A 21,570-nucleotide genomic window follows, 5' to 3' on the forward strand; every position below is an offset into this window, starting at 1 on the left:
TTGGCAGTTTTTTGATCTGCCTTCAGTGTACAGCAAGTTTGTCACTTGTAACGTGTGCCAGTTGAAGCTGAGCAGAGGTTGCAACCCCCTCCAACTACGGCACCTCCAGCTTCATCAACCACCTGGCCAACAAACCTCTTCACGAGTGTCACGGACGGTTGCGGGGACGCAGGCGCGTCCTGGAACCGCCCGTGAAGAAAAGAACGATCGCACTCGATTCCTGCATCGATTGCGCCTCAGATCAATAGAACCAAGATTTGACGTGTAGTATCCCTATGCCTAGGAACAGCTGGGGGATCTGTCTTAGCTGAAGTGACAGCCTGGGGGGAAGGTGTTAATTAGCTTGGACATATTCCCTGTGGAAGGCACAATTCCCCTTTTGGTTCTGGGAACCAGGTGACACTTAGCTGATCTCATGGAGATGTTAATTAACCAAAGGATGCCTAGGTACAGCCAGGCAGGCTACGAATCCACGGGAGGTCTTGACACTTTGCTCCCTAGTAAAGATCAAAGGAAAGTCAGCTGTTAGCAGCTAGAACACACCCTGAATAAACCTGAAGTCTCATGGCATAATCCATAACTTCCCAGATCTGTAATATTTCTGGGGTTCCTGAGATGGCAGCTTCACCAAACGTGGGGGAAGTGTAGCATGAGCCCCGATGCTGGTTCTGAGGAAGTTTCAGAACATTCTGAGGTAAGGACTGCCAGTTAGGCAGTTTGAAAATGCCCTGATGATACCACAGGGGTCCCACCCCTCATGTCTGGTATCAGGGCACTGGGTAAATCGAGACAGACCTGAAAATGTTAATAAATCTGCCCTGACCTGTACGGTTCTGTGAGATAGAGCCCATATATGGGTAGATATGATTTCTAGCCCCCAGGATAAGGGGAGGGCTCATCTCATCTTCTAAGGGGGTGTATGGCTCCCCGCCCTCACTCCCTCCTACTGAAGCAGGGGCATAAGAATGGCTGAGGACCCAAACTCAGTGTCCTCCACACTGAAACATCTTGAGCTCATCAGATGCCAGCTTGAGGATATGCTGGCATCCACCTGGTCTGAACTCTGAACTCAAATTGAAACCCAGAACTCTGTTTTCCCACAAAAAGGACATCTTTCCAGGAACTAAGTATTTTTCTCCCTTCTTTTATCTTTTATACTGGCTATTACTGTTTTAATAATTGTTGATTTTAATAATTGTCTGTATATATTAATTATTTATATTGCGTGAATAAACGACTTTCTCCAAGTCATTCACTGTCTGCTACCCTGCTTATCAGCACACACAGAACTGATCCCGGGTCTCTGAAGATACGCTACTGTTTGTTTGTTGTTGGCTAGACAGAATATCGTGTGTTTAACCGTTTTATTCGCAGGATTAGTCAGTTAATGGGCTCCACGGTCCCATGGTAACCGCGGTGGTGGCAGTTTACTCTGAACCAGTAGGTGACGTTGTAATTACCCGTGTCTCACAGGCTCCCTTCTGAGTTGTCTGCGGCTAATTCTTAACGGTTCCTGCGCATTGACTGCGACCAGAGTTCGCACGATCTGTGCGCTGGCACCGTTTAGAAGGCTAAGTGCGGTCAGCCACTAGGGCTCCTTGTGACAACGAGCATGAGGAGTTCAAGAGGCTGAAGGAAGCTGGCGCTGGCAGTGTTCCGACCAAAAGCTCCACCAGAACCCCCTTTGCCAGTGCCACTCCTGCCGACACTGAGGCCTGTTCAGGCAGCCAGTCCTCCTCAGTGGTCTCCTCTGCTCCCTCCTCCTCTTCCCGTGCAACCAAAAAACCCCAACAAACCCTTTCAAGCGAGCCCTTTGTGGTCAGGGCTCAGCCTCCCAGCAGCCGTCGCATCCGCCAACTGAACGGCCTGCTTGCACGGGCCATGTCCTCCCAGTTCCTCCGTGCAGGAGGGGAGCGACATGCGTGCACTCCTGCAGAGTGCAGCGCCGGATTGGCCAATACCCAGCCGGCACTACTTCTCACGCATGGCCATCCTAGCACTGCACCGCTTCGCGATGGCCAACGTGGAGCGTGGGCTGGATCATGCGGTGGGTGAGCGGGTCCATGTGACCATGGACTCATGGTCAAGCCGGTTTGGGACAGGCCGGTACCTTTCATTCACAATGCACTGGGTCAGTTTGGTGTAAGGGGGTGAGGAGGGGACAGCAGCATCGGACACAGCAGCAATCCAGTGGGTGGTGCCCAGCAGCAGGGTCAGGGGAAGTGCAGCAGGTTCCTCTGGTCCGGTTCCATCCTCCGGCAAACCCGCCGCCGCCAAACGCCCCACCTCAGCAGCAGTGTGAAGGCCCGCCACTGCCAAGCACTGCTGGAGATGGTCAGCCTGGGGAAGCACAGACTAATGGCAGACCACGTCCTGGACAAACTCCAAGAGCAGGAGAGGACTTGGCTGACCCCCAGAGGCCTCAGAGTTGGAGATTTGGTGTCCGACAATGGGGCCAACCTTGTTGCTGCCATCCACCGGGGAGACCTCACCCACATCCCCTGTCTGGCCCACGTGCTGAAGCTGGTGGTGCAGAAATTTCTGAGCACCTAACAGGGGATGGACCCACTTTTGAAAGCGGCTCGGAAAACCGCCGCTCGGGTGGTGCCTCAGCAGCACTGGAAGCCATGCAGCTGGAGTTGAGCCTCCAACGGCACCAGTCTGGTTGAACAGAGGAAGGGTGTCAACCGATACCTGGCCAGAGCCATCGCGGACGCCACCGTGTTCGGGACCGGCACCACCCACCTCCCGGACATCATCCTGAATGCAGAGTGGGAAAAAATGCAGCTGGTGTGCTTGGTGCTGGCACCCTTCCTGGAGGCCACCAACATGGTCAGCCGGGACAGCGCGTCGCTGTGTGAGTGGGTGACCATGGTGTGCATGCTGGACAAGGCCCTTGATGCTCTGCTGGAAGTGGGAGAGGCAGCCTTGATCCAGCAGGAGCAGCAGCAGCAACCTTTACAGTCCACCTCTGTGCATCAGGAGGAGGAGGTTGAGGACTTGGAGTTGGAGGACTTGGAGGTCCCTGACCCTGAAGATGAGGTGGCACGGGCGAGTGCAGCTGCAGTTGTGTGGGGGTGGAGAGCAGGGGGATGCTCAGGAATCAGAGGAGGAGGACAGCACTGGGGGTGATGATTCAGAGTATGTGTCAGCAGAGATGGCAACCCTCTTCCCCATGGCAGCGCACATGCTGCAGTGCCTGCGCAGTGACCCAAGGGTCAAGCAGATGCCTGCTCGGGAGGACATGTGGATCACCCTGATGCTGGACCCATGGCTGAAGGGAAGCTGCATCAGTTCCTGCCTGCAGGAGGAGACCCTGTGCGCCGAATGATGGACTTGCAGTGGTCCCTGGTTCGGCGCTTGGAGTAAGCCCTCCCCCAGACTTTCCACCCCCCTGCTGTCACAGTCCAGCCAGCACAGCAGCAAGTGCCTGCGTCCATCAGCAGCAGACGCCCATCAAACCTGCTGTCTCTCACAAAGGCACTGTACACCACGCCGGTACAGCTGCCGACTGAGGAGGTGTCTGCAGCAGCATGTGGCTTTCAAAGCCAGAACCAGCGCCTGTACCAGATGGCGGCAGACTACATGGGGTCCTACAGCGGGCTTGACAGCGACACCCCTGTGAACCCCTTGGATTACTGCGTCATGCACCTGGATATTTGGAGTGAGCTGGCGCAGTACGCCCTGGAAGTTCTTGCTTGCACCCCTTCCAGCGTGCTGTCCGAAAGGTGCTTCAGTACGGCCAGTGGCGTGGTCACCGAGAAGCGCTCTTCCTGGCCCCTGTTGTTGACAAGAGGGGGAAATGAAGTGGCTGGAAATCACTATGCCTGCCTTACCACCGCAACCTCCAGGCTCCATCTTGAGTCATAGGCCTGGTTCAAAAAATTTTTTACGGCCATGGTACCAACACACTTGGTGCCATGGTGAACTATGTAAACACAATTGCTGTGTAATTTTTTGGGAGGTGTCTGTGCTGTCCGAGTTGTGGGGAGGCCCCAACTGCGGCAGTACGACCGCTTCCTGGAACCTCTCCTAATGTTTTACTGTGTCGTGGTACCAACACTAGGTGCCATGGTGAACTATCTAAACACAATTGCTGTGTAATTTTTTTGGAGGTGTCTCAGCTGAAAACTGTCAAGTCCCAGATGTGCGGTTGTACTTTGGACACAAAGGGCTTGATTCACTAACCGGCGCTAAGTGTTAGTGCCGGTGTGAAAAGCCCTTTTTGGCCGCTAGAGCGCGCAAACCTACTTTGCACGCGGCCCCGTGCACTGCGCGCCCAGCGCAGATGTGCCGATCTTAGTGCGCGGTGCGCGATAACATTGCACCCAAGTTGCACCCGATGCGACGAAAATGGCTCATCGGGTGCCCGCGAAGTGGCGCATCATAGCGCTGCTTAACGGGCACCCGATGCGTCATTTTCGTTGCATCAGGTGCGACTTTTAAAGGCCAGCAATGCACACTATTACCCGTGCTGCACGCTGAGCATGCAGTGAGCGGGATTGTTTCAACTGTGTGGGCGCAAACCACCTAACGCTGTGGTTTGCGCACACTACCACTTAGGGCACACTCATCGGCTTAGCGCCGGTTAGTGAATCAAGCCCAATGTGGGCTGCACGACCGCTGTCTGGAACCTACTCCTGATGTTAATTTACAGCCATTTTTTTTTGTATTTTTAACTCCCCACATAATAAATTAGTGTTTGCCTTTAAAAAAACATGATGCTACATGCATCATTTACCTCAAAAAACGTTTATTTATTTATAGGCCACTTCCGGTTTTGCTATCCGGATATCCGAATCCGCCCGCATAGCCCGGATAATGCATTCGGATATCCGCATGTACGCGGATATCAGAACGTTCAGATCCGGATATCCGATACGGATATCTGGGTATCCGGATCCATTCGGATTTTGAAAAGGGGTATCCGAGCATCCCTGCATGACATGACGGGCTCTGTCTTTTATACTTGAATGCACACCTGAGGTGAGAGGGAAATGGAGGCTGACATATTTATTGCCTTTTAAACAATGCACATTGCCTAGCTGTCCTGCTAATTCTCTGCCTCTAATACATTTAGCCATAGACCCTGAACAAGCATGCAAATCAGATGTTTCTGACTCAAGTGTGGAGCTGACTGCAGCAAATGCAAATAAATCTAGGCAAAGATGGTGCAGTCTGCAGTGGCAGTGTGCAATCTAGACTACCTGGCTGGAACTTAGTACAGAGGGTGAGTGAGCTAGAAGGCAGGAGGTGCACTGGGAAGACAAGGCAGTGGACTGTAAACAGGGGGTGGCTCCAAGATTTTTGTTTTTGCAAGTGCTCAACCGCAGGGGTAGGCAACCTGCGGCACGCATAGTGCACTGTGGCAAAAAATTGGTTTGTCCATGCACTGGAAATGATGCACTGGTAATGATGGGTCATGAGCAGGGCCAAAAGTACATGAACTTGGCAGCAGTCAACAGGAAAGTTTGAATGAAGCCCCCTCTCCTAATAAAAAAATGATGTCCTACTTACTATTCATATAGCAGAGATTAGATTGTACGCTCCTTGGAGGACAGTCAGTGACACGACTATGTACTCTGTAAAGTGCTTCAGAAGATGTCAGTGCTATATAAATCCATAATAATAATAATATGGTAGGAATTTAGACTAGGACTATGGTAGGATTAGATTGTGAGCTCCTCTGAGGACAGTCAGTGACATGACTATGTACCCTGTAAAGTGCTGTAGAAGATGTCAGTGCTTACCGATACCGACTGACCATAGTGCTCGCTTGATCGGTTCGGGTTAATTTTTCTCCTGGTCTGTCCCTGCGCCTGAACACTTAAGGTGGGTGGGCTAAACAATTGCCAGGTAAGATACAGTGGCTGGATGATTACCTGGTGGGGGTGGGCAAAGATAGCCTGGTGGGAGTGGTAGGGTGGGCAGATAGATAGATAGCTTGGTGAGGGTGGGCAGATAAGATAGATAGCCTGGGGGGGATGTAATAGCTAGCGGAACCGCCGCCAGAATGCACATGGCGGCGGGTTCCGCATCACAAGCGGGAGCCTTCGCTTCTCGGCCGGCGGGCGGAGTAGGGCAGGCGGCGGAGTCCGTGAGCTCGGCGGACTCCACCACACGGTCACTGCCTGGGAGGTCATCCACTCCGTCGCCGGCTCACTGTCTCCGCCTTACGCGCGTACGCGCGAGGAGACAGGAACTTTATGCATCCAGAAGGGGAGTCAGCTGACCAGGCCGGTCAGCTGACTCCAGCAGCTCCTTGGATTGGCTGGGGCTCTGGGGCGGCGCTGGGCAGCTCTTTGGCTACATGTAGGTCTTGCTTGTCAGTAGCAAGTTGTCTGCTGTCGTGAATAGTTCTGTGTTAGCGCTCAGACCTTAGGCTAGATCCCAGGTGTCGAAAATCAAGGACTTCACACCTCAGATTAGGATTGTATTGTATTGTTTACCTGTGTATGACTCTGGCTATCCCTGACTATCCTTAACTCTAAATTGCTATTGTACTTCTGCCTATTTGATTCAAGTTGCCAACCCTGCCTGTTTACCGACTCTGAATCAGCTTTCTGTTTCTGTACCTTGCCAGCCTGCTCCGTTACAGACTATTGGCTTGATTTCTGACTATCCTGTCCTCTCACGTCTCTGTACCGCTGCTGCCCGTACTGTTGCCGAACCTCTGCCTGTCTGACCTTTCTCCCTTCAGTGGAACGTCTCCCACTGTAGGGTTCTCTCTGAGGCTTGCCTCTCCGAGACGCTTGCCCTAGCAGACCGTTACTGCTAGAGGCCGAGAATCTCCCTCTGCCTTATTGGGGGATCTCACACTCGGGGATCCCATTCAGAGGTAACCACACCTCTGAGGAATAGCCGGGTGGTGGATTTTTCCACTACGTTGTGTATTATTACTGCTGTGATTATTATCACATTTATTCGTGTGTCGATTACCCTGCTTTGAACAATTCCGCAGATTGCTATATAATCGGGTCTGTCCTTGTATTATTGGTGATTCTGCGGATCCCCAATAATCAAGGTGCTGGGTGTGACACTGATCCCGTCTGATCGTTTCAGGTGGTACATCTGTAGTGAGCCTTCCGCTGATTTACCATCAGGAAGATACTGATTACTTTGCTCTTATATCTGCAGTAGTGGTTGTACTGCAGATAATCACGTAATCAGATTCCCGTGCTCTAGCTGAGAGATTGTCACAGGGGGCAGATCAGATAGCCTGGTGGGGGGAGGGTGAGCAGATAAGATAGATAGCTGGGTGGGGTTAGGAGGGTGGGCAAATAGCTAGCAGGATGAGAGGGTGGGCAGATAGCTAGCCGGGTGGGCAGATCGATAGATACAGTAGATAGATAGATAGATAGATAGATAGATAGATAGGCAAAAAGGGGTGTTAGAATTTAAAGCGGAATATAACCCTGCATTTCAACTTTGCTCTAAAACATTATTTACAGTATATTATATGCAACCAGCATTTTTTTTTTTTTACTAGACCAGCATTGGAAGGGTTACACAGGGCTTTAAAGTTCCTTTAGATTTCTGCAGACACATCCGAAGCTGAAAAGAGATACATTTTGTTTACAGAAATGTATCTAAGTGTTGAATGACTCATCTCTCTGACTGAGAAGGAGCTTGGAGGACTGCCAAAGAGTGTGTAACTGTTTATCAATAGATACATAGAATGTAACAATCTGAACTTCTGCATATCTCTCCAGGGAACTTGAAACGTCTGTGTTTAACCCTTCCAATGCTGGTCTAGTACAAAAAAAAATGCTTTTTGCATATAATATGCTGTAAATAATATTTTAGAGCAAAGTTGAAATGCAGGGTTATATTCCGCTTTAAGTATTATACGCTTGAATTTGTAGGCCTCGGGTACTTTAACTGAGTTTAGTTAAAAGACTTGATGTGCAGAATTTCCCTTTAAGGAGGATTTCTAGGATCACTGCAGAACAGTGTGTTTCTGCTTTCTTCAAGTCCAGAGGGTTTATCTGTCCTCTGGTGTGCAGACATAGAGGCAGTCTGTTTTGTAAACATTGAGTGTTTTCATATTTCCTAAAGGTAAACAACTGTCCTTCTCAGATTAAGGGACAGGTAACTGGAATATGGAATTTTCCCGTGCATGTGCAGTAAAGACTGCGCTTGTCATGAGGTCACGGGTTCTTATCCGCCAATAGCAAGCGATCAGTTACTGATCCGTCCATGCTCAGATGATGTCACATTTAACTCTTTAGAAGTCAGTATAAAAGCCAACGTGGCCTCCCGAGGAGCTAATTCTGACTGAGGACTTTATTCACTCCTTTTCCTACTTTCATTCTACATGATCTGTATGCTGTATATATACAGTATATGCCTAGCATAGATGTAACTAAGAGAGGCCTGATCTATCTATTAGGGATAGATCAAGTGATGCAAGGAACGCATAAGATTCTACAGACGGTTTACTTTGCCGAGGTTAGATATTGCTACTGAACATATCTGTATATTTGTTTTACAAATAAACTCTTGAACTTTGACGATGTCTACGAAGTCCTATCTTCTGTGCTGTATGTTGTGATGAGAGTCAAGTTATCACACTTCCTGTGATATGGTGCTGAATCAAGGTGTAGTGTTGTTGCCAATAGCAACCAACGTATAGATTGTTACAATTGGTGCCGTGAAACCCAGTGCTGTCTTGCAGAAAAAGACAGGAAAGGTCTGGGGCCAGAGATATCAGTCTATCAAGGACTTTCACAGCAAAAAAAAAAGTGGAGAGGACGCTGGAAGCTTATCGAGAAGAGATAAGTGAGTGCGGGGCTGCAAGGAGCCCGGAGAACGGAATGAAGTTCGAGTACTACAGCGGCGGATCTCTAGGACGTCATAAGCTGTGCCGTACACACAGTTACTGCCAAAACAGGATCCGGACTAGGAGTCATCCCGGGCGCGACCAGGCAAATTGCCGTGAGGTGAACACATGGGTCCACTGAGTGGGGTCTCAGAGCTCCAGGGGAGACGTCAGAAGAGAGATACGTGAGAAAATTTGCCACAGCTGTATGAACTGTCATTCGATTCGAAGGAACGTCGAGAGGTTCCGGCAAGTTGTTGTTTGTTTGCTAATATACAAGTTTTTTATAATGCATTCTGTGCTGTGTTGTTGTGTGTTATGTTTTTTTTGGATGCAAAATCCTCACCCCCTCCCCGCGAGTATTTGGGGGGGGGGGGGCTAACGTGGCAGCACCTCTCAGCTCCAGTGTGGGTTTAGCTCGAGTGTGAGTTTGCAGCTTATGCATGAGAGGTATGGTAGAAGTTTAGGCAGCGTAGAATGCGAGAAGAGAATGTGATGTTTTTTGCAGGGGTATGTTGAAATGTCAGTTGAGTGGATAGACGCAGCTGGGTAGCATGAGAAGGTTGTTCTGTGCAGTATGCGAAAAGAGAGCGTATGTGTGATTTATGTGAGAATGCATATTTCTTATGATTTACAGTTTATGCAAGAAGCAGGGCCGGATTTGTACTTTTTTACACCCTAGGCCCAGTATCACTAACCGCCCTCCCCCCCCCCCCCCCCCCCACACACACACACACATTTTTTTCTAACCGACCTTTCGCAGTGCGCATTAGTTTAAATTTGAGTCAGAACCATTTAGAACAGCAGTATCAATTGGAACACTCATCCCTGCTCCGAACAAAGAAAAGAACAGCATCTCCTTCAGCGAGTGTGATTTTAAAGCAAACTTGAGAGGGGGGGCAAATTCTATTTTAATTACCTGAGGGTTCTTTCAGCCTTTCATAGCCTTACAAGTCCCTTGGTTCCTGCCTGGTCCATTCCATTGTGTTGCTACTCCCTCTGAATTATCAAAAGTGGTGGGCTACTGCGCACATATGTGGCCCAGGTTGCACATCTCCTTGATTGTGCTCCCATGGCAGGGAGCATTCTATTCATGCGCAGAACGATCCTATTGAGGAGGTGCGCGGCCTGGGTCACGCATGTGCAGTAGCCACGACTGGTCTACTGGACAAGCTTCTGGAGGGGGATAGCGACACAGCCTAGCAGACTGTGAAGAAACCAAGGGACCTGTAAAGCTATGAGGGGCTAGAGGAAGCCCCAGGTAAGTAGATTCAAACTTTTTCCCATCTCAGGGATTTTTTAAAGGAAAAAGATATATACTTACCTGGGGCTTCCTCCAGCCCCCGGTAGTCGGTTTGCTTGGTCATCACCATTCTCCCACAATGAAGCCCACAATCCAGCCCAGTCGCATGTGCGGTAAAGGAGGGCCCCTGATTGAAATACCAGAAGCAGAACATTAGGGGACCACAGTCAGCAAAGACAGAGGATGGGGAGTGGTAAGAAGCCCTAGGATATATAATTACCTAATATAAAATCACATTAATTCTAAAGGGGAGGGGAGCCCTCAGTAAACATCACCACCCAGCAATTGTTATTTCACATTTGATTTTTGCAGTCAGTGACACATGACATGATGCTGTAGGCAGCAGATGATTTCTAACTATATATCTTTAACTTACAATTAAAGGTTAGGGTGGGTGCAGACTCCAGACACAAAGGGGGGGTCTCGTTCTCCAGGGCGCCCGTGCACTGCAGCTCCTATGATCCATCACCCCAGCGGCACCACGAGACTTCCCCATTCACTACAGTCTCCTGGCCAGCGCCTGTGCTGTGACGTCACTGATTGACAGCGGGGGCACCCTGTTACAAGATGCGCTCTCCCTCGCTCTCACCGCCGCAAGTTGGAAGCTCGGAGCTCAGCTGCCTGGGGTTGGGAGAGTCTGTGGTGTACCAGCCGGATGGCAGCTGGCGGCTGCCAGGTGCACCGTGCAGGCAGGCTCGCTCGAGTCAATGGCAGCAGCAGTCGGCATCTTCACTATCTATTGGCGCATTGCTCCCGATTTCCTCCTCAGTCCTCAAGGGTTCCCGCCTCCTTGTAACCAGGCAACCGCCTCGCCTCTGCTCACTCACATCGCGCACAGAGCGGCAAGCGGGGCGGGCAGCTGCAGACAGTTGCGGGCGGCTAAGCTGACAGCCTATAGAGGCGGGTGACAGATACAGTCAGTTAACCTGTCACCAGCGGCCGCCCCATGGAATGTTACAAATGTAATTCGCCCTAGTCCTGTGCCTCGGAGGCCTTTCCACAAATCCGGCTCTGGCAAGAAGGCATGGTTACAATTGAGTTGGTGAGTGAAAGATGGCTATGCCGGGGGTATGGAAGTTAGCTGAAGGGGCCATCTCAATTTCAAGGTCTGCTGTCGTTTTTTTAAATGGGAGCTGGGTGATAAGGAAAGGAATGCAGCACGCCCCTGTGTGTGCTATTCTACAGTGTGTGGGCTTTTTTTGGGGGGGGCTGTGAGAGCATAGCAGCAGGATTACGTGTGCGTATCTGTCCGAGAGTTTGAGCGAACTTTGATGATTCAGGATTTGTGTGTCTGAATGCTGCATGGGTTGTAAGATGTCCTGCAGGGTAAATTATGTTTTAAAAATGTCAATGTGTTTGCATTGTTTTTTGTCAAAGTTTTGTATTACGATCAATGTCTGGCAGTTTCCAGTTTCTAAAATGGTGACAGAGCTCAGGGAAGGGCCGTCCCAACATTCGTGACATATGAAGCTCCCATAGATAGAGAAAGGGGGGGTGCTGGAAGAGCCCACGAAAAGGCACGCCCTCAATGCTCATAGAAGCTGGCAAGCTAGAGTCATATCAGCGAGGGAGGGGGCCAGGGATCCACATCAGGGCTGTGCAAAAGGGCACCTTGCACGGAGCAGCCGATCGGGGGATCCATAGAGGGGACAAAGACACTCTACTGAGTATCTGCTTCCAGATTATTTTCCCGGAGTCTGGGCACGGGGAAAAAGAATGCCAGAATATGTGAAACAAGCAGTTGCTAATAGACATTCATGGTTACTGAGGTCATAGGAAGTGTCTTCACGCAAGGTACATGGAGACACATAGATGTCAGATATTTCCCGGGGAATGATTTGCAAGAGCGGATCAGGGAGTATCTGGACAGAGTTACTTATGGGATTATTCCTTTAAGTGATGCACCTTAAACAGTGGTGCAGCATGAGTTCCCAATAGAGAAAGGGGGGAACAGTACATAAGGGTGTACAGGAGGTGGAAAAAAAAGGAGTTGACCAATCCAGGTGTCAGTCGCCACGGCTGCAGAGCGGTAAATGTTTATTTTCGGGTTTTTGTCGTGGACAGGACCAGAGATTGACAAAGAGGTCGATGCTGGGCTGTGTGTGTGTTTTTCCTCGTCCACTGATTGATTAAATATATTTTTTCCAGCTCCTATCAAGTTTAACATAAAGAACAGAACTAAAATCAGTTCAAGGGGCAATTACAAAGAAGCAAGGAATTGCCATTTACAGAGTCACAGTGTACTAGTAGAATGTTTACCATAGGACTACCTACCTAGTGGGCATTCAGTGATTCTCATGCAGGCATATGAAGCTGGCATGTGTAGCCCTGAACCCTGTGTAGTTAAAGTGCAAAGCACACCTTCCTACATAGAGGTAGCCATTTTTTAGGTAAGTATAGAGGTAGTAGCATTGGCAAACATTGGTCAGAGGGTACAACAAACAGGATTTCTAGCAGAGCTGGTTGCGATCAAGGAAGTTCTAGGTAAGTAAAAATGAAAATGAGCATTGCAAGCTTAGCTGAAAAGCAGTCTGCAGGTAGCAGCAACATGTGTGTGGCATCCGTACTCAGTACATACTACAGCCGAGTATGTACAGGGGGGATGAGGTAAGAGTTTCCAATGAGGTAAGAGCTTCCAAAAGTGAAGTCCGTGGGAGTATATTTTAAAAAAGTAAGTACTTATGACATTGTAACATAAGGTAGGGGAGAGGAGTGTATCTCCATTTTACCAAAAAGAGTAAACAGAGTTCAAGAGAACCATAAAAAAGCGAGATCAATTATGGTATATATTGATCAATCTAAGGTGTACAGAGTACAAGCCCACAGGGCGAAACCCAAATCATTAATAAGAATTGATTTGTTTGTATTTCGGTTTCAGGAGTTTTGGCAATATGGAATCGAGAAAGCTGAGGTGCTGGCAGCAGAGACAGAGACAGACATGTCAGTCGGATAACCGAAAGTTTCCAGAGGCCACTCCTGGTTTGGAGAACAGCGAGATTTCCGAGATCAGGAAAAGACTAAAAAAAAACGACTGAGCAAAGCATAATGCAAATTGTTCATGTTTCCCAAGGAGGTGCTCTCATAATCAGGGCTGCTCAAATCTGGAACCGGGAGATACCCGGATAGTTGCTATCCGGATATCTCCCAGTAAACCTGTGCGGGGGAGGGGGGGTCAATCTTACCTGTCTGACGTCTTCTTCGTCCGTCCCTCGGAGCCTCCCACGATGCGCTCCACGCGCGTCACATGATTACAAACACTTCCTCCTTCAACCCGGAAGGAGGAAGTGTTTGTAATCACGTGACCGTAGCTTGGAGCGCATCGTGGGAGGCGGCGAGGGACGGACGAAGAAGAAGTCAGACAGGTAAGTTTGACCCCCCGTGCCCCCCCGCACAGTTTAACTGGGAGATATCCGGATAGAACTATCCGGATGTCTCCCGCTTCTGGATTTGAGCAGCCCTGGTGGTGATACTAGGTTACCATTTCGTCCTAGGAGACCGAGGAGAGGACATTCTCAAGACCAATAGGGGGTTAATGAGAACACAAGGCCCAAGCATGTTAATGTTGGGAGAAAAAGGTACTGATCATTTTGCACTTCCCTCTGATTGGCCCGACTGGACCGAACAGGAAAGGAGGAAAAGAACACTCGTGCAAGGTGGAAACAAATTTCATGGCACAATGTTGGTGAAAGATATAAAGGGTCAAGTGTGCTGGAAGTGTGATGTGAACGGCAGCTTAAAACTGCTCTAGAATGTCAAACTCCTGGAACCAACGCAACGATCCAAAGTCTTGTTAAAAGGTACATTGCAGTACAATGGGTACATGCAAAAGGTGGAGTGTGTTGTTCAGGATTACCTTGTCTTGGTTCTCTGGAGTGAGATGGTTCAAGATTGGAGAGGAACGAGCAGTAAGCATCACTTCTCCTCCAGGATAGAAGCAGGGAACAATATCACACTCTGGAGCAACCAACAGAGGGTGTCTCTGAGACAACTATACAAGGCTGGAAAGCAGAAGGGTTTTGGCAGTGGCGTAGCTAAGGAGCTGTGGGCCCCGATGCAAGTTTTACAATGGGGCCCCCCAAGCACTCTATACATAACAATTGATACAGCGCACCAAAACCTGCCAATGGCAACTACAGTGTCAAAGGAGCAAGCAGGGGATGAGGAGCAGTTTGTTAATGATTACCACTATTCAAAGAATCTATAGAAGTGATTATTATAAGCACAGGACCAATAGAGAGCTAATACTGTAGTTGAGGGAGGGACCCTTGGGGCCCCTTTGGCCCAAGGGCCCCGATGCGGTCACTACCTCTGCACCCCCTATTGCTACGCCCCTGGGTTTTGGTTCTCGGAACGAGAAGTAAAAATTGAGATTCACTCACATTTTCAGGTGACAAAGAGGGTGGTAGAGCGATCCCAGGAAAGGGAGAGCCAACATAGGTAACACCATCCCCACTACACGGGTCACAATATGAGACAATTCCATACAGTCCATATTCAGCCACTTATCCTCATTCTAGATGGGTAAGTGAGGGGGTACTCTTAATTGGAAGATAGCAGAGGGTATTCTTCCCGACCTAAAGTATGCATTTTGCCTCAGGACATACAGTGGCTTGCAAAAGTATTCGGCCCCCTTGAAGTTTTCCACATTTTGTCACATTACTGCCACAAACATGAATCAATTTTATTGGAATTTCACGTGAAAGACCAATACAAAGTGGTGTACACGTGAGAAGTGGAACAAAAATCATACATGATTCCAAACATTTTTTACAAATCAATAACTGCAAAGTGGAGTGTGCATAATTATTCGGCCCCCTTTGGTCTGAGTGCAGTCAGTTGCCCATAGACATTGCCTGATGAGTGCTAATGACTAAATAGAGTGCACCTATGTGTAATCTAATGTCAGTACAAATACAGCTGCTCTGTGACGGCCTCAGAGGTTGTCTAAGATAATCTTGGGAGCAACAACACCATGAAGTCCAAAGAACACACCAGACAGGTCAGGGATAAAGTTATTGAGAAATTTAAAGCAGGCTTAGGCTACAAAAAGATTTCCAAAGCCTTGAACATCCCACGGAGCACTGTTAAACGATCATTCAGAAATGGAAGGGGTATGGCACAACTGTAAACCTACCAAGACAAGGCCGTCCACCTAAACTCACAGGCCGAACAAGGAGAGCACTAATCAGAAATGCAGTCAAGAGGCCCATGGTGACTCTGGACGAGCTGCAGAGATCTACAGCTCAGGTTGGGGAATCTCACCATAGGACCACTTTTAGTTGTGCACTGCACAAAGTTGGCTCTTATGGAAGAGTGGCAAGAAGAAAGCCATTGTTAACAGAAAATCATAAGAAGTCCTGTTTGCAGTTTGCCACAAGCCATGTGGGGGACACAGCAAACATGTGGAAGATGGTGCTCTGGTCGGATGAGACCAAAATGGAACTTTTTGGCCAAAATGCAAAACGCTATATGTGGCAGAAAACTAACACTGCACATTACTCAGAACACACTATCCCAACTGTCAAATATGGTGGTGGCAGCATCATGCTCTGGGTTGCTTCTCTTCAGCAGGGACAGGGAAGCTGGTCAAAGTTGATAGGAAGATGGATGGAGCCAAATACAGGGCAATCTTGGAAGAAAACCTCTTGGAGTCTGCAAAAGACTTGAGACTGGGGCGCAGGTTCACCTTCCAGCAGGACAAAAACTCTAAACATAAAGCCAGGGCAACAATGGAATGGTTTAAAACAAAACATATCCATGTGTTAGAATGGCCCAGTCAAAGTCCAGATCTAAATCCAAACGTTAATCTGTGGCAAGATCTGAAAACTGCTGTTCACAAACGCTGTCCATCTAATCTGACTGAGCTGGAGCTGTTTTGCAAAGAAGAATGGGCAAGGATTTCAGTCTCTAGATGTGCAAAGCTGGTAGAGACACCCTAAAAGACTGACAGCTGTAATTGCAGCAAAAGGTGGTTCTACAAAGTATTGACTCAGGGGGCTGAATAATTACGCACACCCCACTTTGCAGTTATTGATTTGTAAAAAATGTTTGGAATAATATGATTTTCGTCCCACTTCTCACATGTACACCACTTTGTATTGGTCTTTCACGTGGAATTCCAATTAAAAATTGAATCATGTTTGTGGCAGTAATGTGACAAAATGTGGAAAACTTCAAGCTGGCCGAATACTTTTGCAAGCCACTGTAAGGGGGGCAAAGGTTCAATCAGGACAGTGGGGAACATCTTTTGTCATTGAGATGCTAATCAATTTCCCAGAAGAAAGAGTACCAACAGTATTCTTCTGGGGAGGGCCACAAGGGTTAGCATGGGAGTTTAATGGATCAGGGGACTTTTTAGAGTAGAGAGGTAGAATCCTGGGATACATCAGGTAGCACCCCGGGAACTCTCTATGATGGAAGGGTGATGGGCCTAAAACTAGGGAGTTTAAAAATAGCGCCCTTAGTCCGAGGATGAAGGACCATGGACATACGGTTTTTGCATCCCACAGTCCCTAGAGATTAAAGGTCCAAATAGATCTTGCATAATGAGAAGGGGAACCATGACAGTAAAAGTGGGGGTTCCCATGACTCCTAAAGCTCAGGTAGTCACCCTGCCAGTGACTACCCAGGAACCCCGCCTACCGTCATGTGATACACATCAAGTTGTAAAAAGTGGCCCTTTTTAGTTAACTTAACTGAGGGAGACTCCAGTTATCATGGAGGCCCAGCTTCAATTGATCACTTGGCAGATTAACTGAGAAGAGTGGGTAATATCTACCCTAACTGCAGCACTGTCGCTTGCACCCTGGTACAGGCTTTTATGTTATGGGCACCTTCCACAGGGAATAGTGTAGCCAGAATAAGGTCCCGGGTTTAGCAGATACCATCTTGGGAGGCATGGGCACTGGAATGGGGGTAGCAAACAGTGTAGACATAGAAGGTATGACAGGGGTCATTCAACAATTAGGCACATTGGGACAACAGAATGTGGGTACCCAACATCATCTGAACTTGGTTTTGGAACAGTTAACGCACAACACATATAAAGTTCAGGGGTACACTCAAAGGCACATTTAAATAATTCTTCAGAAGATGATTGCACATGCTAAGGGTACTGCATGGGAAACAGCATGCCTGTCTATGCAGACTGAGTGTACAGCGGATTTTAAGATAATGGCTCAAGCCTTATCAGAAGGTAAAACTCATTTACAACTGAGACTTGACAAGGAGAGATTTATCGATTTTCCAGGGGAAGGATCTTTTGCATGGAGGCAACGAGATGTCTGGGTAAACAGGTGAATAGGGTGCGTGTCTTACACCACATGTCTTACATCATGACCTGAGAGGTCAACATTTTTTGGTGCTAGACGGAGAGGTGAAACAAGTAGATTTGTCGTCATGCTGGCAATTCTTAGAGAAGTACCTGTGTTTGCTGGGCAGGGCCGGATTTCTGGCAAGGCCACCTAGGCCATGGCCTAGGTCACCAGAAATTTAGGGGCGGCTCAGTGAGGGGCAGTAAAGCTGTTCTATGGAGCCATCCCTATCTACAAGGACAGCTTTAACCTTTGAACTATCTGCCCTGTACTTTTGTCATCCCTGCAAGACCTGTAAGCTCTGTCCTGCAGGTACACATCAGCCTAACTCTCATGGTGACACAATGGGTCCATCATTAAAGAGATGGCAAACATAACATAAAAGTTCTTAAGGAAAACATAACTTATCTATACGCATATTACTAAAATAGTTATTGTCTGTGGCATCCAATGATGGAGAGCAAGGAGAATTCTCATTGGGACACACAGAGATAACAACCATACAAACGGTATAGTTGGCCTTGGGCGGTAAAAAGCACAAATCCAGCCTTGTTGCTGGGGCAAGTCAGATTTAGTGAGGAAGCATGCTGGCTCAATAACACAGAATGCGCAGCTGCCTTTCAAAAGATCCATCCTAAAGACAAACCAATATCTCCGGTGGATGAAGGAAAAGTTTGTTTTTTAAACATGATGTCTACTGACACATTCATGGTACATTTTCATAATTGTTCCAACAAGGTTGATCTTCCAAGGGGAACTTATTGTGTGAGCGGAGATCCCATATGGATCCAGTCGTCAAGGTTTGACTACGTGATTCCTCAAATCGTTAAGAGAAGTGCCTATCCTGAAAGATAAAACACCATGGGACAAATGGGTACAGGTTTTGACACAAGACCACACTTTGTTACAACGGTTAAACAAACAGGACACTAAACTAGAGGTGATATTTCACCATTAACAAGGGGATCTTAAAGAGGTTGAACACAAATATAATCAGGTGAGTTCCAGTCTGACCTGGTGGAGAAGGTTTCTGGCGAGGTTCCATGGACACTCGGACTGGGCCTCTGCAGTTCAAAAGTTCTTTATACACCCACTATTAGAGATGTCGCGAACCTCCGATTTTCGGTTCGCAAACCTTCGCGACATCTCTAATAGTGGGTGTAATCTGGATTTGACGCAAAGCAGCGTTTTGAGGGCAGAAATCACACTGAATGCTAAATTGCAGGCCTAAAGTGCTTTCAAACATCTTGCATGGGTATACATCACCCAGGGAGTGTAATTAGAGTTCTGCTTCACACTGACACACCAAACTCACTGTGTAATGCACCGCAAACAGCTGTTTGCGTAGTGACGGCCGTGCTGGACTGGTGCGCACCGTGGCCAGAGTGTAGGCCGTGGCAGTTTTCAAGCCCATATGGTCGCCGGGCTGTGGTAGCTCAATGATAGAACAACAGTGACTGTCCAGCTGATCAAATTTGGTCTGACCACAATGAAGCAACGACCTTATTATCTTTTGTGTGCCACCGCCACCCGAGACACTCAAATAGCCGGCGGTCATTGCTTCATTGTGATACGCAAGCCCCTTCACCGCGGCAAGGTAATGATCACGTAGGGGGATGGGCACATGTACATGCCTTTTGTTTATTTGTTGCAGCCGCCCGCAGTGCAGCCAGAAAAATTAGGCAGGCATGTACACGCACCAGAAAAATTAGTGTAGCGGCCACTGCTAGCAGCAGCCTTAAAAATTCAGGAATCCGCCTAGAGTCCTGGACCCTGTTGGTGGTGGCGGAGAAGGCAAGCGGCCTGCAGGAAGAGATGCTGTGTGTGGGGACTGACTTAGTCTTCGGTCGTGCAGTTGCCCTTCGTGATCCATTCCTCATTCATTTTGATAAAGGTCAGGTACTGAACACTGTCGTGAGGCGACTTCTCTTCTCAGTGACAATTCCAGCTGCACTGAAGGTCCTTTCTGACAGGACGCTTGCGGCAGGGCAAGAGAGAAGTTGTATGGCAAATTGGGACAGCTCTGGCCACAGGTCAAGCCTGCGCAACCAGTAGTCCAAGGGTTCATCCTCGTTTTTTGCAGTGTCTACATCCACACTCCGGTCCAGGCGATGGTGGAGGGTGGATCCGGAAGGACTATGGCGAGGAGTTGGACTAAAGAATGTCCGCATGTCCGACATCACCCTGAGATTGCTGGAGCGTCCTGTCCTTGCCTGCGTGGACTTGGGAGGAGGAGGGTTACTGCCAGTGGTACCTTGATTGCGTTGTGCAGCCACATCACCCTTAAACGCATTGTAAAGCATCATCGACAGATTGTTCTGCAAGTGCTGCATCCTTTCCGCCTTCTGTTGAGTTGGTAACAGGTCCGCCACTTTGTGCCTGTACCGAGGGTCTAGTAGCGTGGCCACCCAGTACAGATCATTCGCCTTGAGTTTTTTGATACGGGGGTCCCTCAACAGGCTGGACAACATGAAAGAGGACATCTGCACAAAGCTGGATGCAGACGTACTCTCCATCTCCTCTTGCTCTTCCTCAGTGATGGGACGCAACTCCTCTTCCTCCCCCCAGCCACAAACAATACCACGGGAACGTGGAGCAGCAGAAGCCCCCTGTGACGGCTGCCGCGGTTGTTCTTCTTCCGCCGCCTCTTCCTCCTCCACAGAAACACCTTCCTCATCACCATCATCAGAGTCTGACTCCTTTACTTCCCCACACGACTCCTCTTCTTCCTCCTCCTCCCCCCTCTGTGCTGTCGCAGGTGTTGTGGAAACATCGGGTTCGGATGTAAATCGCTCCCACGACTCCTGTTGCTGTAACTGTTCTCGTTCACGCTCCTCCACAGCTGTATCCACCACTCTACGCCCGGCACGCTCCAGGAAGTAGGCGTAGGGGATCAAGTCGCTGATGGTGCCCTCAGCGCGACTCACCAGTTTGGTCACCTCCTCAAAGGGCTCCATGACCCTGCATGCATTTCGCATCAGTGTCCAGTTGTTGGGCCACAACATCCCCATCCTCCCAGATTGTGTCCTTGTACTGTAATGATACAAGTACTGGGTGACGGCTTTCTCCTGGTCTAGCAGGCGAGAGAACATCAGCAAGGTGGAATTCCAGCGAGTCGGGCTACCGCAAATCAGGCGTCTCACCGGCAAGTTGTTTCTACGCTGAATGTCCGCAAAGCGTGCCATGGCCTTGTAAGAGCGCCTGAAATGCCCACACAACTTCCTGGCCTGCTTCAGGACGTCCTCTAAGCCTGGGTACTTGGACACAAATCTTTGCACGACCAGATTCAGCACATGTGCCATGCAGGGTATGTGTGTCAGCTTTCCCAAATTCAACGCAGAAATGAGATTGCTGCCGTTTTCACACACCACGTTGCCGAATTCCAGCTGGTGCGGGGTCAGCCATTGCTCCACCTGTTTGTTAAGAGCAGCCAGGAGAACTGCTCCAGTGTGACTCTCCACTTTCAGGCAAGACATGTCTAACACTGCGTGACACCGTCGTACCTGGCATGCAGCATAGGCCCTGGGGTGCTGGGGCTGTGTAGCTGGATAGGAGATCGCGGCACCAGCCAAGGAGGAGGAGGATGACGACAGCGAAGAGGTGGTAGCAGGTGGAGAGGAGGTGGTTGGAGGCCTGCCTGCAAGCCGTGGAGCTGTGACAAGTCGGTCCGCTGCGCAGCCACGTACTCCCTGCTTGCTGCCATCGGTCACCAGGTTGACCCAATGGGCTGTGTATGTAATGTAGTGGCCCTGCCCGTGCTTGGCAGACCAGGCATCCGTGGTCAGGTGGACCCTTGACCCAACGCTCTTCGCAATAGATGACACCACTTGCCTCTCAACTGCACGGTACAGTTTGGGTATGGCCTTTTGTGAAAAATAATTGCGGCCTGGTATCTTCCACTGCGGTGTACCAATGGCCACAAACCTACGGAAAGCCTCCGACTCCACCAGCTTGTATGGTAATAGCTGGCAAGCTAATAGTTCCGCCACGCCAGCTGTCAGACGCCGGGCAAGAGGGTGACTGGCAGACATTTGCTTCTTACATTCAAATACTTCCTTCACGGGCAGCTGGGTACTGCTGTGGGCAGAGGAGAAGGAACTGCTGAAGGGAAGAGGCGGTGTGGAGGAGGGTGG

At 49.1% G+C, this 21,570-nt stretch overlaps 1 protein-coding gene across 1 annotated transcript in view; it reads left to right on the forward strand.

The window, feature by feature from the left end:
- Nucleotides 1-8,922: 8,922 nt before the first annotated feature.
- The window catches only part of LOC137517768 (NXPE family member 1-like), a 197,718-nt gene continuing 185,070 nt past the window's right edge, over nt 8,923-21,570 (forward strand). The window contains exon 1 of the mRNA XM_068234798.1: nt 8,923-9,006. The gene's annotated coding sequence lies outside the window, so the exon portion shown is untranslated. The remainder of the gene's footprint in view (nt 9,007-21,570) is intronic.

The sequence above is a fragment of the Hyperolius riggenbachi genome, chromosome 5, assembly GCF_040937935.1.
Source record: "Hyperolius riggenbachi isolate aHypRig1 chromosome 5, aHypRig1.pri, whole genome shotgun sequence".
NCBI classification, from domain to species: Eukaryota; Metazoa; Chordata; class Amphibia; order Anura; family Hyperoliidae; genus Hyperolius; species Hyperolius riggenbachi.